The 18,357-nt window shown below is 42.6% G+C and overlaps 1 protein-coding gene across 1 annotated transcript in view; it reads left to right on the top strand.

Annotated features, from left to right (window-relative positions):
• Nucleotides 1-10,444: 10,444 nt before the first annotated feature.
• The window catches only part of crfa4 (cytokine receptor family, class I receptor 4), a gene marked incomplete at its 3' end in the record, with an annotated part of 31,657 nt that continues 23,744 nt past the window's right edge, over nucleotides 10,445-18,357 (top strand). The window contains exon 1 of the mRNA XM_079581692.1: nucleotides 10,445-10,613. The remainder of the gene's footprint in view (nucleotides 10,614-18,357) is intronic.

Raw genomic sequence — 18,357 nt, 5'->3', positions numbered from 1 at the left:
AAATCACCTTCAGTTCAAACCGTGGGGAAACCGTGAGGAAACCGTGAGGAAACCGTGAGGAAACCGTGAGGAAACCATGGTAACGGTTACGGATCTCTGGTTCATGTCTCTGTAACGGCCGGACTTATCCACACACAACAAAAACTGACACAAAGTTCAGCATCTCCTCTCTCGACACATATGAATTTAGGTCATGTGACGTCTCATTAAAGCGTCCTATTTTTCCCTATTTTTTCTCTATTTCTCCGTATTTTTCTTCTCTATTTTTTTCCCTATTTTTTCTCTATTTCCCCCATATTTTCTCAATTTTTCCCCTCTATTTTTCCCTATTTTTCCCCCTATTTTTACCTATTTTTTCTCTATTTCCCCCCCATATTTTCTCTATTTTCCCCTATTTTTTCCTCTATTTTTCCCTATTTTTTCTCTATTTTTTCCCTATTTTTTCCTCTATTCCCCCCATGTTTTCTCAATTTTTCCCTATTTTTCCCCCTCTATTTCCCCCTATTTTTTCCTTTATTTTTCCCTATTTTTTCTCTATTTTTTCCCTATGTTTTCTCTATTCCCCCCATATTTTCCCTATTTTTTTCTCTATTTTTTCCCTATTTTTCCTCTATTTTTTCCCTATTCTTTCTCTATTCCCCCCCATATTTTCTCAAATTTCCCCCTATTTTCCTCTATTTTTTCTCTATTTTCCCCTATTTTTTCTCTATTTTTCCTTATTCTTTCTCTATTTTTTTCCCTATTTCATTTCCATTCTCATGTTTCTTTAACGTGCACTCAAATTTCTGCTGGAGGAGTTTGAGATCTTACTGAGCAAAGACCAGGCCTTGGAGACTCTTCAAAAGGAGGTGGATGAAGACGCCACAGAAGTCAAACCTTCACCTGTGTAAGATATTTTTATCGTCCGGTCAGTTCCTTTCAGGGACTTCATTAAACTGATAATTATCCGTCCTCGATGTAACCGTGAAATCCAAAGCTTTTCTCTCATCACCAGGATCACGACTCTGAACCCACGTCCTCACAGCAGGTCTGAGGGAAAGTGAAGTCCAGCTTTACCCCAATCCAAAGCTTCTGGAAAAAAGGTGTGGAAATAGCAACAAAACTGAGACGAAAACAAGGATGAAAATGTGAAAAAATGGACGAAAAAATTGACAAAAAATTGACAAAAATTGCAGAAAAAGCGACAAAAAAGTGACAAGAATTTGACAAAAAAATGCGAATAATTTGACGAACAAAAAAGTGCTGAAAAAAATCTGATGATGTGAGGAAAAAGATCAATTTAGTTTTGTAGGTCTTTCAAAGCTTTCAAATGAGGTGTTACACTGGCCTACAGGATTTGGGTAAAGCTGAACTGGAGAGGCGGGAGTTAAGAGGTTAAAAGTGTTTCTCCATATTTATTCTGTTGTAGCAAACATTTATCTCTTTTTATCTGACTCTGCACACCTGTATCCAGTGTAAACCTGTTGAAAAATATGCAGAACCAAACCATAATACCTCAACTGTGCTGCAGGGTTCCCGCCACACGAGGGCACCAGAGGCTCGTCAAACATATTTTAATAAAGGGATTTTTCTATTGCGGTTACTTTGCTCGTGACTGTTTTACCTCTGCAGCTAAAGCTAAGATCGAAATACCTAAAGTAGCCAAATCAAAGCCAAGTGTATTTTATTTTATGAAATAACACATTTGTTCTGCACACGTTGTAATGATCAGATGACTTTATGAGAACAGCCTGACATACAGACGGATATTTATACTACTTTGCACTGTCCTGCAGTGATTAAAGGGGCTGGGGGACGGTCAGATCACTTATACATCTGTTCTCACTCCTTTAGGTTCGGTTTGGGGCCATGGTGGTCGAGCGGGTCGTCTCATGTTCCGAAGGTCGGGGGTTTGAATCCTTCACTGTCGTTGTGTCCTTGGACAAGATGGTAAATAAACTCAATTTATAAAGCGATTTTCTACCTTTATCAGGCCCAAAGCGCTTTACAGTAAAGAACCAGTCAGCCATTATTCCCCAGTGCGCGCAGACACTGGAGGCGAGAATTCTGACCCGCACAAACAGGACGACCCACATGTCTCCTATTTAAAAACATTCATTGGCTGCCAGTGTCCTATAGGATCAAGTTAAAGAGGGGGTATTCTGCTTTTTTCAGTCCCATAGCACCAGTCTATATCACACTACAATGATGACAAACCTTCTGTTGGTCTGTAAATGCAGTAATTTAGAATAACTGCCTTGTATAAAATGTCTCTCTCAAAATGGCTGTAGTGAATGTCTTGAAATCGGCCTCTGTCTCTGTAAGAACCTCTGAGCCTTTAGACACGCCCCCTCCACACCTGTCTGTGGCATCAGTGGGGAGGGGGTTCTGCTGAGGAGCAGTGGTTGGTTACTCGGCTGGTGACGAAAGCTCGGAGGCGTCTCCAGGAGGTGGGGGCGTTCCTAGGAGGACTCAGGCAAACCTATCCCTAAAATGGCCGCCATCAGAGTTTTTACAGATTACTCAAAAATACGTGAATGTGCCAAGGCAACACTTCAGGCATGTTTTTAAAGAGGGAATGACAGAATAACATGATGGAAAGCTTTAAAAAGTCCATTTTGCATAATACCCCCCTTTAAAATCCTGGTTCTAGCTTTCAGAGCCGTGCATGGTCAGGCTCCTTCTTACCTCAGTGATCTGATCCAGCCTTACACCCCCACCCCCCCCTCTAAGGCGCTTTGGCCTGATGAGAGTTGGCCACCACCAGAAAGACCACTTACCATTTCTCTCTGTTCTGCTAATGCTCTGTGGTCCACACTGACCCGTCTGTGACCATCACCGCTCCTCCTCCTCCTCCTCCTCCTCCTCGCTATAGGACCAGCCGCCCTTCATTGACGTGGTTATGAACTCTGTGCGTCACTCTCTGTCTCTCGTTATCACTAATCATTCTGTTAAACGTGCATTATACAACTTCTTATGGAAAACACAAAGTGTCTACATCAGGGGTCGGCAACGTCAGGCCCGGGGGCCAAAACCGGCCCTCCATGATCAAACTCTGGCCCTTGAGATGACTTTGAGAAATATTATAACCCAAATCAGTGATCAACTGCCTGTTAACCCCTTAACTCCCACCTGAACCGAGCACATTTTTCCCAGTTTGGCTTTACCCCAATCCAAAAGCTTCTGGGAAAAAGCAACAAAACTGAGACGAAAACAATGATGGAAAGGTGACAAAGAAGTGAGAAAACATAGACAAAAAAGTGACGAAAAATTGATGAAAAAGAGGCAAAAATGTCACAAGAAAATTGACAAAAAATTGACGAAAAATGACAAAAATCAGAGAAAAAAAAAGACAAAAATTAGACAAAAAATGACCCCAAAAAATGACAAAAAAGTTACAAAAATGAGTTTAATACCCAACAAAAAAATGATGGAAAAAAAATCTGGTGACGTGAGGAAAAAGATCCTCTTGGTTCAGGCGGGAGTTAAGAGGTTAAAGTGCTCTAGAAATGTGAAAAATACTGTCAATTCCTTAAAATGTCTTAGCGGAGCACCTTTTTAGGCCATAATCCTACAAGAATAACTGAGCCACACTCCTCAGTTTGGCTTTAACCAAATCAAAAGCTGAGCCAACAACTCCAAGGTCCGTTTCCTTCCGAATGAGGCGTTACGCTGTTGCCCCGCCCCCCCCGGGCGTCACTTGTCTCTCTTCATCATCTAAATCATTCAGTTTTCCGCTGTGACATGGAGCTAAACGCGCCTGCAGGAGGATCACCGCTCTGCTGCACTAATCCGCCCGCACTGATCTGATCGCAGCCGGAGGAGGAGGAGGATGATGATGATGCTGATGGGGGTTAATCTATGAGGATGTTGACCTTCGACCCTTCACGTCCCGAGTTCTGGATCAAACAGGATCATTCACGACCTCTGTGGATTCCACACGCAGCGGGGGTCAGACCCGGGTTTATGCTGCCCCCTGGTGGAACACACAGCAAAGCAGCTCAAATCACCTTTAGCCTCTTAACTCCCACCTGAACCGAGCACATTTTCTCCTGTTTGGCTTTACCCCAATCCAAAAGCTTCTTGGGGAAAAAAGCACAAAAACAGCCACAAAAAATGAGAAGAAAACAAGGATGTAAACGCAACAAAGATGTGACAAAAATGTGTCAAAAATTCAACAAAAATTCAACAAAAATTCAACAAAAATTCAACAAAAATGTGACAAAAATTCAACAAAAATGTGACAAAAATTCAACAAAAAAGTGACAAAAACTCAACCAAAATTCAACAAAAAGCAAAAAAAATGACAAAAACTAAACAAAAATGTGACAAAAACTAAACAAAAATGTGACAAAAATTCAAGAAAAATGTGACAAAAAAATGACAAAAACTAAACAAAAAAGTGACAAAAATTCAACAAAAAATTACAAAAACTAAACAAAAATGTGACAAAAACTAAACAAAAATGTGACAAAAACTAAACAAAAATGTGACAAAAACTAAACAAAAATGTGACAGAAATTCAACAAAAACGCAAAAAAACATAAAAAGGTGAGACAACACAGCAACAACGCGAGGAAAAGATCTGTTTTGTGGGTCTTAGCTTTCAAATGAGGCGGTACACAGGCCTATATAACAGCCAAAGAGGACAGAATGCATTTGGTTTAGGCGGGTGGTAAGAGGTTAATTAACCTCAACCAAAGCCAGTTCGGCTCTACCCAAATCTATAACCTTGTCGACCTCAGAGCTTGCCCAGATAACGGCTCATTTGAAAGCTAAGTGCTCGGTTCTGGTTTTAAAGCAGCTTTAGTCTCATTACTTTGGGTGAATATGTAAACGTCCTCTGCTCCTCGTTGACTTTAACACGATCAGACGAGCCGGACTCTCGGGGACCGGATCGTGTCTGATGTCCCCGTTGCCGTGGCAGCAGATTCCCGTTAATCCCGGCGCAGTGAGATCACGAGCGAGCGGAGAGATAACCTTTACCTGCGCCGCGGCGGTGAAATGAAAAGGGAAATGGCCTGACATTTCCCTCCACGCCGTCAGAGTCAGAGGGAGGGTTTGGAGCGAGTGCGAAAGCCGGGAGGAAAAACAGTTTGAAGCAGCACTTTCTGAAGCATTTTACATCCCTCATCAGCAGGGCCGTGGACAGGCTCTCAGGGGCCCGGGGTAAGAAGTTTTTCGCGTGTTTGTCTCTGCAGGGCTGCCCTTTGTCACCGGTTCTGTTCATTACCTTTATGGACAGAGGAGGATGAGGATCATGGTTCTCCTTCCCCTCTTCAGGTCGTGGGGAGTCCTCGCCTCAGGTGGAGCAGCTCAAGTATCTCGGGGTCGTGTTCTCAGTGAGGGATGGAGCGTGTGATCGACAGACGGAGCGGTGTCAGCAGTGATGCGGTCGCTGTATCGGACTGTCGTGGTTAGAGATGCTCCGATACCAGTATCGGGCCGATACCACATGCTTGTACTCATACTCATACTCATTCATGAGGTCCCGATACCACAAACCGATACCGATGCGGCCGGCGCACCTACGAGGCGCAGCTACGAGGTGCAGCTCTCAGCTGAGGAGAGAAGAAGCAACAAACTGCAGAATTGTTTAGTGTAAACACAATAATCCACATAGAGCTGACTTTATTACAAACTGCGCTCTCTAAACCAGAGTCTGAGCTGGATTTAACCAGAGCTTAATGTTGTTAGAGCTGCAGCGTCTGCAGTGTTTACAACATACAGGCTAACGATGCTAACTCGCGGCTAACAGTTTTGGCCATTCTGACGCCGGTTTAAACCCAGGGGTTTATTCATCTGAAAAACTAACCCAGCGACTAAAAAGTCCTCAGAAAATCCAACTTAAAGACACACAGCATGTTTATATTGAGCGAAAATGAGCTGCAGCAGAACAATGAAAACGCTGTAGCTACTCGCTAAGTTACTACAAACACACAAGAAAATCTACAGGAGCTGAAGTAAAGACGAAAAGAGACCATTTAAGTAACATCTATAATAATAATAATGCCTTACACTTGTAATGCGCTTTACAAGCCTGTATTAACAAGTTTCTCAAAGCGCTACATTGTCGTCATTATTCATTCACTCCATACTCGGTGGTGATAAGCTACTGTTGTAGCCACAGCTGCCCTGGGGTAAACTGACGGAAGCGAGGCAACCAGTCTGCGCCATCGGCCCCTCCGACCACCACCAACCACTCACTCACACACCACATTCACCCCAGGCTTCCTGGTGTTACCAAACGGTCTCCCATCCAAGTACCGACCAGGCCCTTCCCTGCTTAGCTTCCAAGATCTGACGGGATTGGGCATAGCAAAGGCGGTGTGGCCATCTCAATACTATTGTTACATAAAAACACATAAATGAATAAAGCTCAGGCATTGGGAGCTTTAGGACATGGGCTTTTCTGTCTATGATGGACAGAGCAATAAAAATAAACAATTAAATTGAGTGAAAATAAAATAAATAAATAAATGGCATCAGCACAATTCTAATATAACTGCTCTTAAAAGTGTCGCCGACTTTACTTAAGGAAATGTAAATTAGTAAATTAACTAATTACAAACCAATCTGCTGTGAAAAAAGTAAGAACGTTGAAGAAAATGCCTTGTACTCGCATCGGTATTCGGTATCGGTTTTAGAAAAAGTGGTATCGGTGCCTCCCTCGTCGTGGTGAAGAGGGAGCTGAGTCTGGGGGCAAAGCTCTTGATCAGTGTTGTAGAGAGGGGATCAAGGGGCCCCAAGCAAGAACCAAAGTGATCAGTGTCACCGTATTTTTGAAGCGTCTTTGTTGTTCTTTCATCGCTTTTTATGCCATTTTTGTTGCTCTTTTGTCGATATTTTGATGCTTTTCTCAAGAAGCTTTTAGGTTCGGGTAAAGCCGGTTCAGGTGAGGGTTAAGAGCTTAACATTAACAATGAGAGCAAAAGGTTTATGAAATGACTTGAAAAAACTGTGGGTTAAAATGTTCTGTATGTTTCCTGTCCTACACCTGAAATCCCCGACTCCAAAACAATATAAAAACACCCACTTTCACGTGATTTCCACATGTAAGTGGATCATTTGCAGTAATTGCGTGTGTTCCGTGCGTTCCTCTGTTCCCTTTCCTCTGCGGACACGGAGCCTCATAAATGCAGCATGACAAGAGAAAAGTACAAGCCGTGGAGCAGCGGACACGTGTTTATGAATAACCTACAGCTTCAGAGGCAGATGACACATTGATAATTCAGGAGAACAGGAGTTTAAGACAGAATGGGAGCGACCAGGACCAGGCTTTACAGACAAACTAAACATCACGGTGTTTGTTTTTACAGCGGGACAGTTTTATTGCCTGTTTCTGCATTAGCTCCACGTGTCTCCGATAAGATAAAGTCAAACTCATTAGGTTTATCTGAGAGGAGGCGGCTCCGAGGGTGTTTTTATGGGACTCCTGTTTGATAACCTTTACCAAACTGTCCCCACAAAGGAAATGACCATATTTGGATTACATGGCCTTCATGCTACACGTGGATACCAAACGTGTCAGTATTTGTGAATGAAGAAGCGTCTGGCCTTGGAGGAAGTTGTTTCTCAAAGTCTGTCCTCAGTCTTTGAGAAGAAGCAGATCTGAAAAGAGCGGCTGTTTGTGTTTTGCCCCGAGGCCCAAACGCTGAGTCCAAGCTAAAGATTATCAACTGGTGATTCACTGGGGTCGACTCGGACTAAAACGTGTACGACGCTCTTGATAATAAATAATTGGCAAAAAAAGGCTGAAAGGAATAGGCCACTGTTTTTACATACTGAGATATGTTCTTACCTAACCTTAGACGAGTTAATATATCCCCGTCTGGTCTTTGTTTGCGTGACAGAGCGCACGGACAAAGACCAGACGGGGATATATTAACTCGACTAAGGTTAGGTAAGAACATATCTCAGTATGTAAAAACGGTGGCCTATTCCTTTAAGTCAAGGTCAAGGTTTATTTATATAGCACATTTTATAAACCGAGTACTGGCCCAAAATGCTTTCCATATTTAGTGCAAAAATACAGACACACAAAAAACATATTACTTCAACAATGTACAAAAAATAAAAACTGCAGCATAATCAAATGTCTCGCTCAGCTTGGATTAGCAACCCCCATGAGCTGCCACCTTAACGTGGTGGGGTTGTTTGAGTACCCGAATGATCCGAGGAGCTATGTTGTCCGGGGCTTTATGCCCCTGGTAGGGTCTCCCATGGCAAACAGGTCCGAGGTGATGGGTCAGACAAAGAGCAGCTCACAAGACTTCTATGGACGTACACCAATCAAGGACCGAGACGTCGCCCGGCATGGCGCAGCCGGGGCCCCACCCTGGAGCCAGACCTGGGGTTGGGGCCCGAACGCGAGCGTCTGGTGGCCGGGCCTCTGCCCACGGGGCCCGGCCGGGCACAGCCCGAAGGGACGACGTGGGCCCGCCCTCCTGTGGACCCACCACCCGCAGAGGGATCCGTAGGGGTCGGGTGCTAAGAGGACTGGGTGGCAGTCGAGGCCGGGTGCCTCGACGACCTGGTCCACATGCACAGCTTCTGGCGTTCGGGACATGGAACGTCACCTCGCTGGGGGGGAAGGAGCCTGCAATAGTCCAGCCGTGTCGTTATGAGCGTGTGGACCTCTCTCTCAGGTTGGGATGGTGGTAGGAAGGGTTTGACCTTCCCCAAAAGCCTCAGCTGGAAGAAGCTTGTTCTGACCACAGAACTTATTTGTTTGTCCATTTTAAAAGCACCATCAAAATAAACACTAAGACTCTTTGCAGATGGACGACAGAACAATGAGCGGTGGCTACAGGAACAACAGGAAGCTCAGGCTGGCCAAATATCACCATTTCTGTTTTCTTGTCGTTTAAATTAAAAAAATTGAGCGACATCCAGTCCTTTACATCATCAAGACATTTGTGCAGGGCCTGGATTGAGTTAGATTTTACATTACATGGACATGGTAGAAAACCAGTATGTTCGGGGGTTTACAATCCTCTCAGCACAAAGAACCTTTGAATTGTTACAGTTGTTGGACACAAGGTTGGACATATAGTGTCCACATGTCCATGACATTTAGGCTTAAGTGTCAAGAGCAAACTTTAAATAATAGCGGTGCATATTCAGGTTAAAGGGTGGCGTGACGTGCTTCAGTCGTGAGACGGCGCCAGGAGGTGAAGCTCACACAGGATCAGATGGGGCTTAATGCGGCGCAGGGTCAGTGGAACTGTGGCAGGGAAAACCAGGACTAAACCAGGACTAAAGGTGGACTAAACAAGACTAAAGGTGGACTAAACAAGACTAAAGGTGGACTAAACCAGGTCTAAGCTGTGTCTTCAATAGGGCGGGGAATATCCCAGTATTTTGTCGCTCTAAAAGATAATTGTCCTGAACCGTCAACAAAAAGAGCAGGGAAAACACACCCAATTTACCCTGAAAGTTTTCATTTTTTCCTAACTTGTCCCACATTTTCCCCATTATTTCCATATTTTCCCCCAATTTTTTCCCCAATTGTTTTTTCAAAATGTCCCTACATTTTTCCCAATTTTGTCAAATATTTTCCCTAATTTTTCCCAATATTTCCTCATTTTTCCCCAATTATTTTAAATTGTAATTTTTTTTTTACATTTTTTTCCAGATTATTTACATTTTTTCACCTGATATTTTCCAAATATTTTCCTCATTATTTCCAATTTTTTCACCAATATTTCCTCATTTTCCCCAAAAAAATTATCAAATTTTTCCCCAATTTATTTTCTCATTATTTTCCCCCATCGTTTAACCATCTCCCCCTTTTCCCTATAGTTTTTTCCATTTCGATTAACTGGATTTTGTAAATTTCTTCCAAACAGATCTTGGATCTTGTGGACGTTCTATCTCTCCGCTCTGATCCTCAAATGAAAAATCCCAGAGATACAAATGTCTCGTCTGACGTTGATTAAATTAAACTGCTCTCGTGTTTTTACAGTATTTGCGTCGTATCCCATTGTTTACGCTCGGATTAAACAGTATTTGTCTCGTTCATTTGCCTAATGTGCGTAAAGTCGTTTATCCACGCGTCCGTTCACCGCCGTCATGCGTCCGTTCACCGCCGTCATGCGTCCGTTCACCGCCGTCATGCTCTCACTCTCCAAATCCCAATCAAAATATGTCAGTAATCTACAGCAGAAAGTTCAAATTAATATCTCCACATTTCATATTTTTCCCTAATCAACTTCAGCACAATGTTTCATACGAACAAATCAAACTATTTATAATTTTAATTTCTCAAGATACCGTTTTTCCCCACATCTTCATTATTTATTACAAAAATAAAAAACTAAACTTCCGAGGCCCCTCCCCCTCGCCGCCCGGGCCCCCCGCCCGCGCGGCGCCGCCCCTGTCCCGCTCTCTGCTCCGGGCGCAGCGGCTGGTGTTGAGCCCGTGACGCGGATCAGGTGGTGGAGGCAAAGCTGCTTTTCCCCAGACACGCACCAGAGACCCGGCTGACATCCATCATCCACGCCGCTCCTCGGGCTGCCTTGTCCGGCTGCACCGCGCGCCCCGAGCCCCCGGAGAACACCCGGAGGTGCTTCGAGGAATAACTTGCGGGGGATTACGCAGCGACAGACGCTCCGGAGCGCGAGAAACTCGAGGTAAGACGGACTCAGTTACGGAAATCTGCTCTCGTGGACTTGAGGATTTACGCACCGAACTCTGCGTAACCGCTGCGTTTGTGTTCACGTTGTCAGTGCTTGAACTTGTATCGGAATTTCCACCAAGTAAAATCCATTCTTTTTTCCGATCATGACACGTGCAAAGTTGGACAAATCCAAGACAGAAGCGCACGAGCGAGCTGAAAACGTCCTTTTAACCTCCTAACCCCCGCCTGCACCGAGAACATGTCCCAGTTTGGCTTTACCTGAATAGATCTGTCTAAAAAAGAATAAAAAGTGAAGAAAAAACGTCACAAAGCCACAACGATTAAGTAATAATGATAAAGTGAAATGTTAGGATCCCTGAGGTTTGGGTTCTTGGTTTGATCGTGTTTTATTATAAAAATAAAGGTGATTTACGGGATTATCTTTGCAATGATAATGTTGTCGGTGATGAGTTTCATTCACTGTTTGCTGCAGTTCATTTATAGAGACTCCTTTAATGTTTAAACTTATTTTATTGATGCAAAATGAAAGTCAAACTTGGTATCTTTCTGTTGAAATATTATTGCTTTGTTCTGTTTTGAGAATTTTGCTCCATACCCTGGATATATTCAAAAATATATATTTGCGCTGAAATAAAGACAGAGAAAAGTGACAAAAATGTGACGAAAAATTGATAAAAAGTTGATGAAAAAATTGATAAAAATGTGATGAAAAAATGACAAAAATGTGACGTAAAAATGACAAAAATGTGACGTAAAAATGACAAAAATGTGATGAAAAAATGACAAAAATGTGACGTAAAAATGACAAAAATGTGATGAAAAAATGACAAAAATGTGATGAAAAAATGTATAAAAAGTTGATGAAAAAGTGTATTAAAATGTGATGAAAAATTGGCAAAAATGTGACAAAAATTGGATAAGAAATGATGAAAAAATGACAAAAATGTGACGAAAAAAATGATAAAAAGTTGATGAAAAAATGTATAAAAATGTGACAAAAAATTGGCAAAAATGTGACAAATATTGGATGAGAAATGATGAAAAAATGACAAAAATGTGACGTAAAAATGACAAAAATGTGACGTAAAAATGACAAAAATGTAAAAAAAAAAAAGACAAAAATGTGACGAAAAAATTGATAAAAAGTTGATGAAAAAATGACAAAAATGTGACGAAAAAATTGATAAAAAGTTGATGAAAAAATGACAAAAATGTGACGAAAAAATTGATAAAAAGTTGATGAAAAAATGACAAAAATGTGATGATAAAGTAATCCCAAAAAAAGGTCAAAAACATGGCAACAACACGAGGATCAGATCTGGTTCCATCAGTTTTGTAGGTCTTAGCTTTCAAATGAAGCGTTACCCTGGCTACAGTTGCTTTTAGATTTGGGTAAAGCCAAACGGAGAAATGTGCTTGGTTCAGTTGTGGGTTAAGAGTTTGAAGTAGAAGATCCAGAGCACGTTTTAGTGAAATTCTGCTGCTGAACTGAACCAAACGATGTGAAAGTATCTGTGATTCCAGTGAGATGTTCTGATTTCAGGCGATAAAGACCAGGATCCACATTCTTCTGCAAACGCGACGCCGCTCGTTAAGTCGTTACTGAGCGTAAATTGGAACCGCATTGAAATAATTAGCTTATTTTGACTTCACTAGAGGAGGAGGAGGAACCTGTGGCTCTTTGGGGAGGGAGGGGCTGGGGGGACCTGAGATGCATTTACTAAACTGAAATATGTGTCGTCAAGAACCAGGAAACAGAACAATAAAGTGTGGAAGGTCTGCACATTTACGAGATCAGGCTCATCTCCAAACAGCTGGGAGAAAGTGTGTAAAAAATTATGTAAGAAAAACGAGCAATAGTAATAAAAAGGAGCAAAAATGAAGGGATAAAATTGGGAAAATTAGATAAAATTGGTGCAAAGAAATTGAAAAAATATGTTGGAAAAAAAATTAGGAAAAAGAAATTTTTTTAAAAAAAAACAAACAATTTAATCGAGAAAATTAAAAACAATATATATATATAAAAAATAGTGACAAAAATAAGTTAAATAAAAAAAAACATAATAATGAGAAAAAACAACTTAATAAATAAGATTTACCGAGCCTATAGTTTAAAATGGAGTTGGTGCATTTGTGGTTTCATTTGTGTGACACCTTTGTGCCGTGTTTTTGTGGAGGTTTAGTGGATTTGTTTATTTTGAGAGTCCAAAATGGTCCTGAAGAAGCAGCTTTTTAAAGGTTAACAAAAGAAAGGCACCAAGAGCCCCCCCTGCAGGACAGAGGAGGCGTCACAAGAGGAGCTACTGGAAACAAAACAGGGACAAACGAGGAGATGGAGAAAGACTCACACACACACACACACAAACACACACACACACACACACACACACACACACACACACACACACACACACACACACACAAACACACACACTGGAGCCGGGCTTGTCCTGCGCCCTAAACCACATTAAACCCGGGACTCGATACTCGGCTCTGATTGGACGAGGAGTTCACGGTGTAGATCGTGTAAACAGGAAGTGCTGGAGTTAAATGGTTTACATGTGCCCCGGACATGTGACGTTACTGTTATCGCACAGAGATCCAGAGACAAACACACACTATTTATCAAACTCAAAGGCGAGAGGCTGAGAGAAACCTCCAAACAGAAAATGTCCGAAGAGAGAAGACGCTGGACTTTGTGACGGGTTTTGTTTCATGTGGAAATGTCCTGCCGTTACAGAGACATTAACTATAAACCGAGACAGCATTTTGACCGTTACCGTAGTTACCACAATAGGATTCTCAGCTGCACCGACTCCATTTGAAATTCTAAAGGGGTTGAACTCATCTAATCTATCTTCATTTTATTTATTTATTCATTAATCAAAAAACTATGCTGAATATTTTCTGTTTTTTTCCCTGAACAGTCATGAAATACTAATGATTTCATGTTTGCCTCGATTGAAGAGAGGTCTCTGTTTCACACCTGCCCCCTGCTGGCCAGCCCTCACACTGCGGCTGAACGATATGGACGAAGTTTCATATCGCGATATCGATACAATTCCATAAAACTATGGGTTGGGTGAAAACCAAGCATTATTCAGAAAGATAGAAACATAATAATAGAGTGTTCATATCCCGACATGGATATGATATTGATGTCTCTTTCAGCCCACACCTGCACAAGTAAACTGAGCAGCGCGGCCTGATGACATCATCACACGGCGCCGTTTGTTTTTGTGTCAGGCAAAAGCATGAGGCATGACACGAGAAATGCGAAAGGAAAATGATCCCAGCGGGAAATCAAATAGCAAGTCTGCTGTCAGTTTAGTGTAATAATCGTTATTTTAGTTGAGTTTCCATGAATTGCACAGCCCTACGTTTTGTTTTCAGCTTTGTTATTCTCTCATCTTTGACGCTTTTTAACCTCTTAACTCCCGCCTGAACCAAGAGGATCTTTTTCCTCACGTCATCAGATTTTTTTTTCCATCATTTTTTTGTTGGGTGTTCAACTCATTTTTGTAACTTTTTTGTCATTTTTTGGTCATTTTTTGGTCACATTTTTGCCACTTTTTAATACATTTTCCGTCACTTTTTTATCAATGTTTTCTCACCTTTTTGTCACATTTCCATCATTGTTTTCGTCTCAGTTTTGTTGCTATTTTCACAGCTTTTTTCCAGAAGCTGCTGGACTGGGGTAAAGCCAAACAGGAGAATTGTGCTTGGTTCAGAGGTTAAAGAATATCAATGATAAAACTCTTTATTCAGCCATTGTTACTGATGTGTTTAGATACATCTGGTGCTTAAATCCTTCCTCCACTGACCCGGGTTTCTAACAAAGTGCTGGAAAAACAAAAATCCAAACCCGAGGTAACTCTGTCCAGACCAAAGCCCTGCTGTGATGTGGTTGCATAAGCTCGCGCACATGTGATCGCTTTTCCCCGTCATTAATCTGAGCGTGAAGACCTCGATGTGACAAAGTGTGAAAACGCCGCCCCGGGACAGCGCTCGAAATTCCCCCAGTGGTGACGTCAGCCTGAACGCGGCGCGGCCGAGCGCTCGATGCTTCGCCCGACACTCGATAATCAGCAGCTCTGAGTCAGAGGGAGCGAGCAGAGAGGAGGTCCAGAGGGTTTAGTCCAAGTTTAGTCCAAGTCCTCCATCATCTCAGACCAAGAAGGTCCAGGAGGGATTCCTACATGACCTCAGATGGTCATTAATATCGTCCTCCTGCCTCAGTGTCTCGAACTTTACATTTTGTTGAGTAAAGTCCAGAGGCTTCATTATCGCTGAGGCGTTTATGTAACATCCGTAAAAGGGGCCTCTCTCCTGCGGTCAAAGGTTCAAGTAAACGTTCTTCGGAGGAAAGAGACGTCACATGTTCTTGGTTTAGTGTTTAACGCACAAACAACCATTGACCTGAAATCACTGTACATTTGTGGAACTTACGAAAGCGTTTCATTCCACTCTCGTAACAACGGAACAGACTCAGAACTTCAGACTCAGAACTTCAGACTCAGAACTTCAGACTCAGAACTTCAGACTCAGAACTTTGACTCAGAACTTCAGACTCAGAACTTCAGACTCAGAACTTCAGACTCAGAACTTCAGACTCAGAACTTCAGACTCAGAACTTCAGACTCAGAACTTCAGACCCAGAACTTCAGACTTTGGAAGAGTTTTGAACAGTTTTTCCCACGGTTCTTCATTCACAAATACTGACATGTCTGGCTATTGAGGTTCGAACTTAAAAAACTGTAATAACTGGGCCTGACCGATATATCGAACAGCCGATATCGATCGATCAGATCGACATTGGCCTTAGAAAAAAACATAATCTAAATATTTCTCTATATTTCTATGATTGAAACCGTTAGTATATCGATACATGTTTAACTATGGGCTATTTGAGAGATAAAGAAATCAAATATCGGCCTATATATATCGGGTATCGGCCAACCCCCTTCATATCGGTATCGGACCCCAGAAATCGTGCCCTTTTAATATTACAAAAACAACCGAAATCCCTCTGATCAAATCTTTGTAAAACGTCCATTCATTTTCCTTTACCTTTTCCCTAAATTATGTTCGATCTGTTTTGTTTAGTCCTGGTTTGTCTTTAGTCCTGGTTTAGTCCTGGTTTGTCTTTTGTCCTGGTTTAGTCCTGGTTTGTCTTTAGTCCTGGTTTAGTCCTAGTTTGTCTTTAGTCCTGGTTTAGTCCTGGTTCGTCTTTAGTCCTGGTTTAGTCCTGGTTTGTCTTTTGTCCTGGTTTGTCTTTAGTCCTGGTTTAGTCCTGGTTTAGTCCTGGTTTGTCTTTAGTCCTGGTTTAGTCCTGGTTTGTCTTTTGTCCTGGTTTGTCTTTGTCCTGGTTTGTCTTTAGTCCTGGTTTAGTCCTGGTTCGTCTTTAGTCCTGGTTTAGTCCTGGTTCGTCTTTAGTCCTGGTTTGTCTTTAGTCCTGGTTTGTCTTTTGTCCTGGTTTGTCTTTAGTCCTGGTTTAGTCCTGGTTTAGTTCCTCCGCTCTGAAACAAAGCTCTCTTCTTTCCGCCGCTCGCTGACGTCAGAGTCTTTTGCTTCTAATAATTCCGGGAAACTTTCCTCGTGATTCTGTGATTCCCGGGATATTTATAAAAGCGGATTTTTACAGCGAGGCCTTTGTTTAGTCCTGGTTTAGTTCCAGTTTAGGCCTTTTAATTGTCCCCGGAGCTGGGACCAGATAAGGATGCCTCTGAAGGAAGTCTCTACATTCCTGTGAGTGACCGGGGTGAGTCTGGACCAAACCTGCTGTGAACCTGAACCTTCTGATCTTCTGATCTTCTCCCTAAATGCCATCGCGCCGTCTCCCAAAGGTCCATCAGATAAAGGCTTTACCGCCGTCTCTCTCGCTACCCGGTTACCGCGGCGACCGGCCCCAAACATCAGCAGCCGATCGACAGGATCCGATCGATGCAGCGCGATCGATGCAGCGCCCGGGGTGGGTCGGGTCGGGGGGGAGGGGGGGTTCAGAGCCTGTGACGTCATGGAGCTCAGTGAAGCGTCGTTAAAACCCTTTTTCTCACATTATCTCCACTTGAGGCTTCAGACTTTCCACCTTTGGACTGATTTTTGAATTAAAAAAACAATAAACAAGATCCAGAACTGAAATATAATCTAATACTGTATGTCACAAAATAAATCCTACTTTAACCCCTTAACTGCCGCCTGAACCGAGCACATTTCTTCCAGCTTTACCCCAGACCAAAAGCTTATGGAAAACAGGTGTGAAAATAGCAACAAAACTGAGACGAAAACAAGGATGAAAATGTGAAAAAAGTGAGAAAAAATTGACGAAAAAATGACAAAAATGGCCAAAAATGTGACCAAAAAAATGCGAATAATTTGACGAAAAAGTGACAAAAAAAGTCACGAAAATTTGACAAAAATGAGACGACTGCCCAACAAAAAAAATGATGAAAGAATTTAGTTTTGTAGATCTTAGCTTTCAAATGAGGTGTTACACTGGCCTACAGGATTTGGGTAAAGCTGAACTGGAGAAAATGCTTTAAGAGGTTAAAGAGGGGGTATTGTGCTTTTGTCAGTCCCATAGCACCAGTCTATATCACACTACAATGTTGGTCTGTAAATGCAGTAAATCAGAATAACTGCCTTGTATAAAATGTCTCTCTCAAAATGGCTGTAGTGAATGTCTTGAAATAGGCCTCTGTCTCTTTAAGAACCTCTGAGCCTTTAGACACGCCCCCTCCACACGCTGTCTGTGGCATCAGTGGGGAGGGGGTTCTGCTGAGGAGCAGTGGTCGGTTACTCGGCTGGTGACGAAAGCTCGGAGGCGTCTCCAGGAGGTGGGGGCGTTCCTAGGAGGACTCAGGCAAACCTGTCCCTAAAATGGCCGCCATCAGAGTTTTTACAGATTACTCAAAAATACGTGAATGTGCCAAGGCAACACTTCAGCCATGTTTTTAATGAGGGAATGACATAATAACACGATGTAAAGCTTGAAAAAGTCCATTTTGCATAATACCCCCCTTTAAACCTGGCTCTGTCCATGAGTCATCATCATGTTCATGTTTCTGCAGCAGAGTTTCAGACTGGTATCTGTCCGTGTAAAGTTCCCTGAGCGTCACATACGTTGTTGTCGTTGTTGTTGTTGCTGAGCGTGGACGGCGTCCCATAAAACATCTGCAGATAACGGACGGAGAGTCGGCCAAACGTTATCAGAGCTGGACGTTAATGATCAGTTTATCAGTTCTTATTCAGATCCACTTACCCCAGAACTAAACTCTGTAACCTTGTTCTGGCTCGGCGTCTCAGCTGACCGTGTTTACGTCGCCCAAACGGCCGCCGGCGCCTCATGTGCTGTTTGTGAGTCAGAGTCAGACTCAGGACACTGTGAGGGTTCACGTAGGGCTGGGCCATAAATGCAATAAGTCATGCTTTCAAAAACAGATGATTTGGAAAATGGCTGAATGGTATAATGGAGTCCGTCCCCCCCGTGTCCCCCCAACGTGCGGCCATTTTATCATCGTTTCAGACGCTCCTGACCATCTGCTGCTTCACTAAGTGTTGTGTTTTAAAGAGACTAGATGCAATTCAGTCATTTTGTACTCACTGCTGCCACCTCAGGGCTTATGTGTAACTGCAGCTTCTATATTAAGCTCGTGCATGACGGCGTTTCAGACCTGAAGTAACACCTTTCTGAGTGACAGAGCAGGATTTTAGAGGCAGTTGTGGTGAACAGGTCT

This window comes from Gobius niger (genome assembly GCF_951799975.1).
Source record: "Gobius niger genome assembly, chromosome: 23".
Taxonomy (NCBI): Eukaryota; Metazoa; Chordata; class Actinopteri; order Gobiiformes; family Gobiidae; genus Gobius; species Gobius niger.
The sequence above is the reverse complement of the archived record's forward strand: the minus strand, read 5'-3'. Positions and strand labels throughout refer to the sequence as shown.